Source organism: Alligator sinensis, unplaced genomic scaffold (assembly GCF_000455745.1).
Source record: "Alligator sinensis unplaced genomic scaffold, ASM45574v1 scaffold38_1, whole genome shotgun sequence".
NCBI classification, from domain to species: Eukaryota; Metazoa; Chordata; order Crocodylia; family Alligatoridae; genus Alligator; species Alligator sinensis.
This window is the reverse complement of record NW_005842179.1, coordinates 355948-370755: the sequence shown is the minus strand read 5'-3', so window position 1 is coordinate 370755 and position 14808 is coordinate 355948.

Here is a 14808-nt window from a genome sequence, read left to right as displayed (position 1 = left end):
GCAGGAATGTAATTCTTAGACACTTTAACATTCCTCTGGATCCGGTCTGCTATCTTCTTCAACTTCCCTCCACTCCTCTGATAAAAAATGTCTACCCTTCTCATCAGCAAACTGCTTCTGAACCCATATCTATGTCCATCCATCATTATTTGTGACTTGTGCCAAAATGTTTTAACGAATAATTCTCTACCTATTAGCTCTTTATGAAATATCACTTGTAAACCTTCATTATTTATGTTATAGGACTGCATTTATTTTGCTTTCTGATGGGATTACATGGCTTTAAGACAGGTAGCAGTAGAGAACAATCCCCTAGGAATTGAATGAATAATCCTTCCCATTAAAATCTGTGAATATTTCAACATTAGCAAAAAAGTTCTCCGTTATCCAGAAGCTAGATTAATTCTAATCAATATATGATCTTGTGTGAACCCTAGTAAGCTCAACTTTACACCTTTACTTGAAAAAAAAATCAGTTGCTTTTCACTAAAAAATCGATTTGACTTGTTTTTTTTCCAAATTCAATATTTTCATCATTATTGCTTAGTAGAAGGAAAATTGCTCCACCTACATACCAAAGTGATAGATGCATTCAAAATACCTAAGACAAACAGAAGAGATTGTAAACTCTGCTAAAACTGTGGGAGATTGATTAGAGCAGACAATATGCAGTCTTTCTATTGCCCTCCTAAATCCCTGAATCAATAAATCACATTGGTTAAAACCACACCTATTCAGGACAGCACTTAAGTACCTTGTGTGCTTATCTCTCATTGACTTTAACAAGGCTTCAGCATATGCTTAAAGCTAACTTGCTTAGTGATGTCCTGAATTAGGATGTTTTGTTTTCCTGAACTAAGCCTAGATTTTGTGGTATTTATGTAGAAAGTCACCAACAGAGAAGGCCAACTTTTTTCTCAGAGGTACTTTAAACTACACCCTCTCTAAGTGTCTTTCTGGTGCATTCTCCAGCCTAATCTGCTGCTCTGCTTTCTGCTCCCTCCCTCACCTATCTGCAGCTGAGCTCCCTGACATGTGCCACACAAAGAGGCTGCCTGTGCTACTTGTGGCATCTATATCACAGGTTAGTCATCTGCAGAGCTAAAACACTTTAGATACGTACAGACATTCAGGGAGGTTAGGGGGAGGTTAGACTGAGTTAAAAATGGACACCTGAGTAGGGATGGGGGGTGCTTGTGGAGGAGGCAGCTTGGGGGCGATCAGAGGGGCAGATGGAGTCCATGGGAGGGATTAAGAGGAATCAAAGGGCAAGCAGGCTCTGGGGGAGAATCAGGGGGATTGGAGGGTTTGGGGTGGGCAGGTGAGGTCTGTGTGGGGATCCCTATCTAACCCTGGGAGTGCTAGTGGGGTCCATGGGGGGATTAGGGAGATTAGGGGGGCAGGTGGGGTCTGCAGGGGCAATTGAGAGGGCTGGTGAGGTCCACAGGGAAAGATTGGAGGGCAAGCAGAGTCCATGGGAGGGATCAGGGAGATCAGGGAGACAAGCAGCATCCACAGGGGGCAAATCAGAGGGATCAGGGGACTGGCGGGGACCATGGAGGGGTTAATGGAGTCCAGGCCCACGATCATATCAGTTGCAGCGAGACCAGAAAGCCCCAAGAAAGAAACTTCCCTGGGTCTCTCTGGTCTTGCTGAAAAGGACACAACGGTTCCACACTGAGAACGGGCTGTCAGGCTTAAGGCCTAGCAGCCTTGCTCTCAGCACAGAGCTGCCACAGCTCTACAATACAAAGCTGCTTCCCCAGGGCTCTCTGGTCTGGTCAAGCTGCAGCAGCTCTGTGCTGAGAGGAGGGCTGTCAGGGCTTAAGCCTGGTGGCCCTGATCTCAGTGCAGAGCCACTGTGTTCATTTCAGTGACAGCAGAAAGCTCCCTCTGACATCTGAAGGGCCTGATCTTTTTTTCTCCAGAGCTCAGGAGGCACCCACCGCCCTGTACACCACCAGCTGGGCTCCCGTCCAGCCAGTCGGCTGGGTACCACCTGGTCTCCCAGGGGCCTTATCCTTTTTTCTCTGGAGTTCAAACGGCACCCACCCCCATGCCACTGCCAGGAAGAGCAGAGCCAGTCCAGGCAATGGTGGAAGGCACCACGGCTTCCAGGGGCTCTGAAGCTGCAGTGCTTACTCTGCCCAACATCCCCAGGGAGTGAGGTACCATGCCCAGCCCCACTGCATCCTGGCATCCCTGATGACCCTGAGTCAGGAGGGGCCACTGCATTCTAGGATACTGGAAGATTTCAACTTGGGTGGAACAGCTGTGGGAAGTGGCCACATGGTCATGGAACAGAAACAAAATTAGGCAGACTGGAGATAACCTGGCCTAGTGGCATAACTTTAAACAGAATTATGAGGTCTTTAAGCCACTTAAAAGGTTTTAACATGCAGTCAGTCCATGGGTTAACAGCTCCAGAAGCTGCCTAAATGTATCGTGTAATAAGGCCCTTAGATCAGCCTAACTAGGGATATAAGTGTAAGGTCTGCACCTGAGCAAACTAAGTTAGATAGAGTGGCCATTTTTAATGCAATCTAACCTCCCCCTAACCTCCCCAAATGTTTGTATGTACCACTTGCTATGCACACTAAAACCACTTTGCTGCAGCTTCCATCAAAAGGTTATTTAACAGACCTCAATGTTCCTTAGCATATGGGTTGAGGTGTCTTTCCTAATCAAGAAAACACAACCTGAGTAAAGGGTATAGAAAGACTAACATTCCTTAAAGTCATGAGTATGGTTTCCTCTGACTGCTTGCTTACTAATGTGTAAGTACATAGAGAAAGGTCCCTTCAATCTATAAAGTGTACCTACCTGAGTGAGAAAAGTTCCATTCCTGAAAGGGCCTAACCATCCTATGTGACATATAGTCCCAGATTCTATATCACCCATTAGACATTTAGGCATGTTTCATAGTTTCTAGGGTCAGAAGGGACCTGAATAGATCATCAAGTCCAGCGCCCTGCCCTGGGCAGGAACAAGTGCTGGTAATACCCAAGGCAGAAATTTATCCAACCTCCTCTTGAAGGCTATGTAAGTGTTGTTCTATTTTGCTAGGTTCAAATTCCTGAAAATCCACTAATGTATCTACTTTTATAACATACCATCATCAGACTCTTAAAACTGAGTTACAAAAAAGCAAGGGGAAGAAGCACCCATCTACCTTTTCATTAACATGGATTCAGGTATGGTGGAATAGATTCACATTTAGGAACCCAAGTCCATTTAGACTTCTTTCTACCATATGAGCTCTGGTGCATACATTTATATCCACTTTGGAGGCTACGGTACATACATTAGATCCTACTATATGAATCCATATATAGATACACATATTACTTTGAACTGTACGTGGTTTGATACTTATTTTAGTTTCTATTTTATAGCATTTGGTGCATATATTACATTTCTACTGGATAAGATATGGAACAAAATTATTGTGCCTGCTGTTATGATCTATCTCATTTACTTTTACCTTATCTTACTCTCTTCTTAGTTATGAATTGTCCACAAGATCATATATATTTTTTTACAAACATGTTCTTGGAAATTTGCAACATTTATCAGCTGATGAATTATGTATAAACTATTTGCAACAAGTAATTAATATTCACTCTTAGTATTCCACATGTGTGACAGCTCATGATACTGCTTCTGCCCCCTGAATGAAGAGCTGGGAGAAGAGGGAGGAATGCACACAAGCAGCATATAGGGCTGCAGGGAGCTGGTGTTCACCTACAATGCTCTCTATCTTCATTGCTTTTCTTGGGCAAGCAACGGCAACTAGCAGCAGAGCACAAAACTTGGTAAACAATACTATAATCTAATATCATAAGTATGTAGGAGCCACTGGTGTGCAGGCTGATCCATTCATGCGCTACTGGCCTATCTCTACTCTCACTTACCCTGATATAAATCAGGAGTGCTTCTAATAAAGTCACTGAAGTAACTTCTATGTGGATGTCACTTTTTGGAAGTACTAAAGCACAGCGCAGTATGGGCAGTTAGCACGGCGCATGGTTAGATTTCACCACTACATCACCGTAGCTGCACACTATACCTGGGGAGCGTGCTGCTACAGTGATGTAGCTGGAGATCACGTGTAGACACATATGATTGCTATGTTATCGTACTGCACCATACGACAACGTAGTGTGGCACTACGTCACTGTAGGGCAACGCATAAATGCACCCTGTAAGTGGGAAGGGAATCAGGGTCTTTTCTAAATGTTAACCACTAATATTTTATATAAATATAATCGGAATAGTAAATGGTGCACATTGTTTTCTTACATCAACACTAAATGAGAGAGTGGCATAAAAGCAAGAGAGGATATATAGCCATGTAATTCAATTTGCTTTAAGTACATATTTAGTAGTTCTAAGAAGTTCCATCCATATATTTTCTTCTTCATTTTGTCCCATTAAGCTCATTTTAACCCAAATAGTTCTGGTGCTCATCTGCAGTTGAAAAATCCCTCCATTCTGTTCATTTAGTTGTTCAACTATGTTTCTAGAGACAAAATTTAGTTTTGCAGCTATAGTGATTAAGTTATTTTATCGGCAGGAGCCACAAAATTCTAGTATGGTATAATTCTCTATTTAATTTCAGCGAAATGAATATTTTCTCAATTATATAGCCAGGAGGGAAGCTATACAGTTTGAGGCAATCCCAAAACATATGACGATTATTCCCTGTACCATGTTACCCTCTCCAGTATTTTGCTGTACAATTTCTGATTATTTTATGTTGCCAGTCTCTTGTGTAAAACAATTTTAACAATAATTTTTACTGTCATTTTTCTGGGACCAAGCAAAAGCGTATTTAACCAAGAGAAAGACTCCCATTAACTTCAGTGGGATTTAGATCAAGTTTTCCATGAAGGGAAATTTGTATTAGTCACAAATAACAATCCTTTCAATACTTTCAATCCATTCATTCATTACCACTTCCCAACCTAATTGTCAATATTATCTTGAAATTCTAGAGAAAAAAAACCATGCACGTAACTTATCTCTTTTTATTTTCTCAAAGAACTGATTATTTTATAATTTTCTTTTAGTAAATCACTCATTTTCTCACAGCATTCTCTCCTTGCCTCCAGCCTCCCCTCAGCTCCACAAAAAATATAATTAGGGTGGCACAGCAAGTATTTTTGGCATGGAAACACTGCCATGTAATGTGCATTTGTATGAACAAAATCTTCCCTAACCTTCACACAAATAAGCCCCTTTTCTGAATGCTTATGTAAAAGCACTTAAAAAGTGTTGGGAATATGGTCAAAAGTGAAAGCAATTCAAAATGTTTATACCTATTTTTTCCAGGACATTCATTCAGATATATGTATATGTTATATGGTAACTTCATGGAATCTGGTGCATATATATAGATATATGTTGTCATTACATGTATATATTACAAATATATATGTGTTCTTTTCTTGCACACATTACATGGTTTCTGTGCAGGATCGGGTGAATACATAGCATAATTACTGTGTGGGATCTGCTATGCACACTATATTGTCATTGCATGGATTCTGGCAATTATATTACATGACTAATGCTTGGAATCTAGTGCATGTGGCACATTGTCACTATGTGGGGTGCAATGCAGGTTTTTGTTTTACTTTTTTCATTCTAGCAAAAAAAGTCATGAAAACAAACAAAAAAACCCATTTGAAAGTGGCTAGCTTCAGTATACTATGGTAGTTTTGATGACATGTCTGCTCTGTGTTTGACTATGAAAACTTCTGATAGTCCATTAAGTTTCTATATATAACCCGGGCAGTACTGCAAGAGGTACCCCCTCTCCAATTGAAGGGATCAAAGCAGGTGCACAAGCGCTGTGGGAGGTGTAGGGACTCTCCTCCCCCTATAGAGCAGAGCCAGACCACCATGGGGGACTTAACCATATACCTTTTAATGAAAGAACAGTACTGGGAACATAACAGGCATAAACCAGGGGGTATAGTGGACACTACAATGCCCCGAGGGGGCAGGATTCAACAAAGGTTAGACACTTACAATCATTGACAAAAGACAGGGTTCATAAACAGCAGAACAAACAATACTGGTTGGTGAAATATAAAAAGGCATAAAATACAAAATGTCAAATGACAAGGAAATATAGGGCCTAGGTACCTGGAGGGGGAGAAAATACAACAGCTCCTTTCCACTGTAAGAAGATTTTCTCCTTGTTAGCTCACTCAACCCAAGCCACCCCACTGATACTTGAACTTGGATCTCCCACATGGGAGGCAGAAACACTGCCACACAGCCACCAGTGCTGGCACTATTTTAAACTGCTGGGGTCTTGACCTTCCCAGAGCCCCAGCCTCATGTCACACTGCCTGGCCTCTTATTGGAGGAGCTGGAAGCAGAGCTAGGAACCTCTCAGGTCACTGCTCAGATCCTTGCTGGAGCGGGAAGCCTCTCCTGCTGGCCACAGCCTCTCATAGAGGATCCTGGAGCCCAGCAGGAAGCCTCTCCTGCCAGCCACATGCCGTGCTGCTGGGGGTCCAACTGCTGCCTGCAAGTCCTGCTCCTTCAGGCTCTTCTGGGGCAACTGCTTCCGCCCCGTTGGCTCAGCTCTTGCCAGCTCTTTGAAGCTCCTTCCTTGTGGTCCCTCACTGGTCTCTCCCTTGAGTCAGCTGTGCTGCCCCTTTTATCCCCCTCCAGGTGACCCAAGGGGCCAATCAGGGGACACGGAGCATGAGTCTCTGGGGCCTGATTGGTGAGGAAAGGGAATCCCAAGTCCTCCAATCATCTTTTGCCCTTTCAAAATCCCTGGGCTAAGTCACTGCCAGCTAACCCGTCACATATATATATGTGAAAGGAAGAAAGAAAGACTTTTGACTTTTAGAAACGTTTATTCTGGGGACGCTGACAAATGGGGTGCAGTAAAGACCCTACAGGTTGGCCCAAAGGTCTGGGCTTCCAGGACAAAGACTAGGCTCATGGCCTGCAAGGCCTGCCTGCACACTCTAGGCAAAAACAAAAACAAAACAAAACAAAAACAACCCCACAAGAGACAAAGAAATATATACATATATACAGTTCTACAGAGGGGATGCCCAGGGGGGCCTCAGGACATCAGGGGTTGGCCCACACAGACAAAGCCCGAGGTCTCGGCTCGCTGGACCCACCCCAGCACCCTGAGCAGGTGGTGGCGTCACAGCACAAAAAGCAGGCGTCCCCCCTTGACCCGGCATAGTGCCCCCTTGATGGCCCTGTGCTCCTCAAAGGTGGGCACCATCCGCCGGAGGGCCGCATGCTTGAATTCAAGTGAGAGGCATGCCCACACCAGCAGGCGGAAAAGCTGCAGGGCTTCGTCGATCCCAGTCCTGGCGAGCCAGTTTTGGCAGCTCTTCAGGGTGGCCATCTTGGCCTGGCCCACCAGGAAGTTGGCCAAGCTGACTGCGCCCCACTCGGCCACCCAGAATGGGAAAGAGCAGATGTATGTGTGCTTTGAAAAGTCCCAGCCCAACACCCGAAGCAGCGCCCCAAGGGTGGCAAAGAGTGGCTGCAGCCGGAGGCAGTCGAGGGGGGCATGAAAAACATTCTCTTCCATTGTCCCCAGGCAGAAGGGGTAGGCCGCTGAGGCCACGGGGTCGAGGTGGCGCACAAAGGATCGGGGGGCCGGTGGTCAGGCCCAGTGCCGGTGGCAGGGCAAAGCTGGTCAGGCGATGTCGCAGAACATGCAGCAGCGCTTCGATGGCCAGGGCATACAGCTTGCATGACAGGGGGCAGCCATGGTGGATTCTCCGATGCACCAGGAATGGGGTACACAGCACGCCGTTCACCTTCAGCAGGCTGAAGGTGTTGTGGTACAGGACCCAGAGCGCTGCGCCCAAAGCCAAAAGTCTCAGGGGTGCTGAGCAGGTACTGGTGGTCGACCCAATCAAAGGCCTTCTCCTGGTCCAGAGAGACCAGGCTGACATCCAGGCCGAAGAGCTCCGCAGCTGTGAGCAGGTCGTGCAGCAGGAACAGGTTGTCCTGGATGGTTCTGCCCGGCGCACAGTAGCTCTGCTCGGGCCTGATGACAGAGGCCATGATGGTATTGAGCCAGTTCGCCAGCACCTTCACCGAGATCTTATAGTCGGCACACAGAAGGGAGACTGGCCACCAGTTCTTAGGGCAGCCGAGGTCCCCCTTCTTGGGCAGCAAGGTGAGCACCGCCTGGTGGCAGCTGGTCAGCAGGGTCCTGTTGGTAAGGCTCTTTCAGAAGACACGGAGGAGGCTGGGCCCAAGGAGGGGCCAGAAAGCTTTGTAAAACTCCACGGGCAGTCTGTCAAGGCCCGGAGCTCTGCCCGTGGTGAGCCCCGCCACAGCAGTCTCGAGCTCTGCCAGAGAGAGCTCATGTTCCAGGGCTTCAGCCTGCAAAGCACAGAGGCATGGCAGGTCCTCATGCAGCCACCGAGCGGCCTCTGGGCAGGTGGGGTCAGCCGCAAACAAGTCCTGGTAGAAGACGATGGTGTGCCCTCGCACCGTGCCCGGGTCCATGAGCAGCCATCCCTCTGGGGTCTTGAGATGGTCCAAGGTCAGAAAGAAAGATAAATTCATCCTTGTGTAATTTTGCTAAAATCACTGGAGATGCACCTTGATTTAAATTATATATCAGTGGGCACATCTACACATCTGCAGTCTGGGCTGTTACTGAGCCATTATTTAGTACTTTCTTTGGGAAGTACTTTTAGAAGTACTAAATGACGGCACAGTAATAAAGGCATTGTAGGGACATGTGTAGACATGCCCAGTGTGGCCTAGATATCTGGAAAAGTGGCCTGCTATATGCATAGGGAATCAGGGCTTGATCCTGCTCCTGCTTGAATTAATGGAAAAACTTCTGTGAGCTTTAATAGTGCAGGCCCTCAATTCAATATGTTCTCACGCATGTTAATATATTCTCTCATGACAGCCCTAGATTTTCCTTCCAAGACTGCATAATGATTTCTTCATCTGCCACAGTCAGTAGAGGAGAGACAGGTGATCCATCCAGCCCACTAACAGGCATGCTCTGTTAGGATTGGATAGGGACAATGATTGACAGGCACCAGATGCTGAGTTCAGTTCCAGGCTGTATCTTTCAGTTTAAATACATCATTGAGTAAAAATCACCACGTACATTCCAGCTGCTTAATAGCGTAGCACTAGAGTAGACATGTTATCACGCATATAAGCATGCACCAAACAATATCTATGAGCATGATTAGTAAGCAGCAAATACTTAATGATTGGATTTGCTGTCCCTATAGCTAAGAACACGTTACTTAATGGAAAAATCAGAGCTAGTCGTTCACTGTTCCTGAAGTCAAAAAACAAAAGAAGCCAGGTTCCTTAGACCAGCAGAGGAAAAAAGGCAGCAGTAAGTGACCTCAGCACCCTCTTTCACCATGCTGCATTTTATTTATAATTCCAGTTAATTTAGTACTCATGCAAAGTGCCAAACTAGCAGCTCTTGGCCACATCCACACAAATGTTGCTCTGTGCAGTTGTTACTGCAGTTATATAGTATTTGCATAAGCAGGTACTAAATGACTGTGCAATAACCATATTACTTTGTAGCACCATCCCCGCACAGTTTTTTTCTGATGCTACTGCGCAGTACCAACAACCTATTACGCAGTCGCCCGTTACTACTGCGCAGCAGTGGCACATCACAGTTAGTTCCTGGCAATACTACTTAGCAGTAGCAATGAACTGCACAGTAACTCTTTGCTACTGTTCAGTAGTGTCTCATATAGACGTACCCCTTGAGAAGGAAGTATAGTTTCAGAGCATGAACTTGAAAAGCTCCCTGAAAAACTCTATGATATCACTTGCTCTAAAAATGCCATCAGGAAAACTGATTGCAAAGTCTAACTAGATGAGTGAGAAGAGTAATAAGATTGATCTTTGTCAGCAGGATTAAACTTCCCACATTAAACCCCAACCCATCAAAGCAAATTACTGCAATTTCAAATTTAAACATATGAGTAGTCCATTTTGACTTCAAGAACCCTATTCACACACTTAAAACTAAGCACATGCTTGAATATTTAACTGGACTGGAACTTTAGAGAAACAAGTGTGCGCAAAAATGGAAAGTTCAGTGAAACCAGAAGAGTTATTATCCGAAGCAATTGTGCTGACAACACTAGGTGTATCTACACATACCATTAAGGCAACATGATAACTCTGGCACAATTTGCACCAGAGTTAACTGCTCCTGGACTCAGTGTTGTTAACATGTACCTGGGACAGCAGAGTTAATATGCAGAGTTAACGTGCAGCAGTAGTTTGAGCCAGGGTGGAGCAGACCTAAGCTGGCAGCAGGCTTGTGGGGGTCAGTCCCGACCTCCAGGGAACAGCATCACGTGGCAGATGGCCTGGCTGGGGCACGAAGAGCGGAGCCCTGTGGCTAGGTGGCAGGCAGGGATCTGGTCCTCTGCTGCCTGGGCTTACCAGGTGCAATGTATGCCCTGGTCATCATTTACATATGCATTTAGGCGCAGTTATTTTTGCCACTGTATGATAGTACTGTCCCAGAAAGTGATATCTTACAGCAGTGAAAATTAGCTTGCTGCAGTCTAATAGCATTGCACATATAGACTATGATGCTTTATACCATAGCAAATTACTGTACTGCACAGTTAAGGACACATATAGATGCACCCACTGTATTATAACAACAAAGCACACCTTAAATTAAAAACTGAATGAGCAGATGTCCAGAAGTAGTGATTAATAGCAACCATTATAAAATGAGAACTCTTCTACTGGGATTCCAAAGGGACTGATGCTAAGCAATATGTTATTCAAAATCTTCATCAATGATTTGAAAGTAAATATAAAATTGCATTGGGTAAATTTTGTGAACCAATGAAAGCCAAGGGGATGAATAAGGAAGACAGGGCAGTCATACAGAATAGTCTGGATAATAATAGTTGGCAAGCTTGGTATTTCAAACCAAATGCATTTTGATACAGCCAAGTGTCTAGTTGTATGTTGAGGAACAAAGGATGCAGACCATTGCTACACCACAGGGAATCATATCCTGGAGAACAGGTGCTCTGAAAAGAATGGAAAGGTAACTCCACCTGAGCTCCCACTGGTGTAGCCAAAAGCCCTAATACAAAGCATGTATGTGAAAAGCAGGAAGTAGAAAGCATGGCACTAGTAAGACCAACATTAAAATATTGCACCAAGTTCTGAAGTCCATGTTTTCAACTGGAAATTTAAAAATTGATGAGAGTGCAGAAAAATACTACAAAAATTATTCAAGGCCTGGTGAAAATGTCTGACAATAAACAACTTAAACCGCTTCATCTAACTAGTTTATCAGAAAGAAGGTCTAAAGAAAACTTGACTATGGTGTATAAATTACTTTGTGGGGAGAAAATGTGGCATACTAAAAGGCTCTGTATTCTAACAAAGAAATGTTTTACAATAACCAATGCCTAGAAGCTGAAACTAGAGAAATGCAAACTGGAAATAAGGCACAAGCTTTTAACAGGAAGAGAAATTAAACTGGAAAAATCTACCGGTTGGTAGGTTCTCCATCACTTGATGTCTTAAGATCAAAACAGTATGTCTTTCTAGCATATGCTTTAGCAACTACAAGTTATCAGGCTCCATAGAGACCTCCAAGTCTTTTTTCCCTGAACAGTTATAGCTAATTTAGAATCTATCCTTGAGCATCAATCTAAGAATGTCTTCCAAACGATGTTAAAATTGTCTACAGTCTTACTAATTAGAAACACTGTCCTGACAATATAGCCACACAATGGAATTCCTGTTTTATCACTACCATGAACTATTATCCTTTTCAATATATGACAGATGGATAGATACCCATATCTACTTAACCAGTCTGAAAGAAAAAAAAATACACTGGCAATTCTTTACCCCATTATCCTTACTAAAAACATTCATTCATGTAGCGCTATCATATTTTTCCCAGAGATACTGTTTAGGAGGTGGGTATTTTTCCACGGTATTTCAACTCCTTCAATTTTTCAAATCACCTAAAGTCCTTTCTTTAGAATTAGAATTAAGAACAGCTATTTGTATGTAATTGATAAGAAAAAGCACACGTCATTAGTAAACATCCCTAGTTTCTGACCTTTACCTTCCAGAAAAAAGTATCCTCTGTTTTGACTGATTTTACAGAGTATTCTGAAACTGCAAGCAATTAACTTTTTTTTTCTTCTTCCTTTAAAGCTTTTTTATTTCTCTCCATTTTATTTCTCTCCTGGAGTGTGCTTCTGTCTCAGGTTAGCCAGATATTTTGCTCAGCATTTTTATGTAGAAATGGAATCCATGTCAAGTGATATTGGGCCAGATTTTTCTTCTTACTTATACCTATACTAGTATAAATCTGAAATAAACCCATGTAAGTCAGTGGAGTCATGCCAATTTAAAACCAGCATTAATGACAGCAGAAGCAGGACCGCTACCTCAAAAATGTTACTCATACTAAATTGGAAAAAAAAGTTATTTAAAGTACTTAAAATTGCAACAGTCTTTCAGTGTGAAGATGCTGACCTCTGCACAAAGAACATATAAGAAAAATGAAGCATTATGATTTCTTAATGCTTGCCTTTAAAAAATATACTCCTGTAAAGAATAATACCTTGCATTTCTCTAGTGCCTTCTGACCTAAAACCTGGAATCAATGGACACTGCCCAGTCTCATTTGTCATGTTATTGTACATGTCAACAAGTGGTGCTGCTACACAATCTTCCGAGTTCTTTTTTTTCATTTGTGAAGAAATGTCATTTATGTCGTTTGGGAAAACACATTATGCTAACTTTTGCCTTGTTGGGCTGTGTAGAGGCATTAGACCCTGAAGAGGAGGCTATGAGAGCAGCAGGAGACTTTACTGTCTCATTAGACTAAATTATTAAAACAGATTTGCTCTCTGGGAGATGGACATTCCTGGAAAAGAAGATTGCCCTGCATACTGTTTGATCCTCTGTGTTTCAGGACTGCTGCACATGTGTAAAACAAGTTACACTTCAAATGCATCCAGATTTGGCATCACTGATTTCTCCTCTACTGGGAAGGCAACATCCAACTTCCAGGACATTTGTTACCATTCAACAGCAGAAGGAGACACTGATTTCAAAAGACAGGACAACCGTATTATAGTCAGTGTCAGTCGGCCCCTCAGCATCCTAATGCAAGAAGAAACAGAAGGGCTGTGCATCCCAAGGATAACCTCCCACCAACAATATGGATTTCACAGAACTGAAACCACCCCAACCATTTTGCTCTCAAGAAATAAAATGTTAGTGAAATAATAGACTATGCACATTTCTCTCTTAAGGCCTTATGCTATCATTCCATCTCGACTGATCCCGTTTTGCCCCTAACATGCACACAGATACAGCCCTCTCTTTAATGGGATAATAGGGTAAACAGGTAAAATAACTTAGCCAAAGTCATATACGAACTCCATGGCTAAAGCTGAAATAACACCTCCCCCCAGCCCAAGATTGTCTGGTTCCCACTCTCAGTTCTGGCCAGTGAGCTATGCCCCTTTAGCTCTAAATGTATTTCCAAGCCTAGAGAGTATTTTTCTCTAAGTAACCAAGGGAATTAGATGAATTTGCATGTTTTAATATGCATTATAAAGGGGCATAGTTAAAAAAAAAGTTAGACATCAATGTATTTAATATATATTTTAGCTGAAGTTGGGCAATCGGGACAAGCTGCTGACACTTAGAACTGGAAAACATCATTTTTAAATTATCAGTATGTGGGAATGAAATTCCCTTTGGGAACCCTAGACTTTTTCAATACAAAATTTCCTTGAAAAGCTGCAATTATGTTGTAAATGCTCAGCATTTGAAGTCTGCATATGTTCCTCGTTTTCTCAAATAAATTATTTTGACTTTATTACATATGCTTGAGAAATAACAAAAAGTGGCTCTCTTTTCACAAACCGTAATTGTGAGGATTGTTAAGAGACTGGAGCTTTCAAAGGCTTGGTAGTAAGATAGGATGTGTTCATCTCCCTACCAGGTAAGCATTAATCAAAAGTTGCTATATTCCATTTTTTTTAATGTAATAGTTAAGATATATAAATAGTGTGTATTTACATAGTATATACATATACTTAAAGGTGAGGAATCTCGTCTTCTTTTTATGTCCTTCCATTCTAAACAATGTTAGACATCATCTCTAATTGGGAAGTGGCATATTTTCCAGAATTTTGCTGTTTGTTTGTTTGGGGGGTTTTGTTTTGGTTTGGGTTTTTTGCATTGCTATGACATTTCACCTTTTTTATTGGCTTCAGTCTTTTCCCTCTTTGCTTCTCATATCCTTTGGTTTGGTCCCTGGTTGGTTCAGCCTTTCGATTAATTCATGTTTTCAATTTGGTGTTCGAAATGATCCAAATTCCTTCAGTCTGCTTGTCCTCATGAGTCTCCTTACACTCCTTTGTAGACTGTTAGACTAGTTGTGTTTTCTTTTTCTTTAGTTAAAATATGTGAAACTGAACATTTCAATCCTAAACGCTGGAGAGCAGAAAGGGTTAGAAACAAGGGTTAGGTGACCTCTGAAGGTCCCTTCCAGCCCTTCTTCTCCAGGAGAAGCATAAAACTAGTGGGCTCGAGATGCGAGGCTGACAAAATGAAGCAGCGAGCAACTCGAGGGGAGGGATTAAATATGGGACTTTAAAAAAAGAAGTGAATCCAAGTTTGCGGAGAAGAGAAGGAGTCGGAACTGAGTTACTAAACAGATGCCACCCCTGAGATAAGGTGCTGGGATGAAGCTGCCAGAGCAGAGGGAAGCAGAAGGAGTCCGAGGAA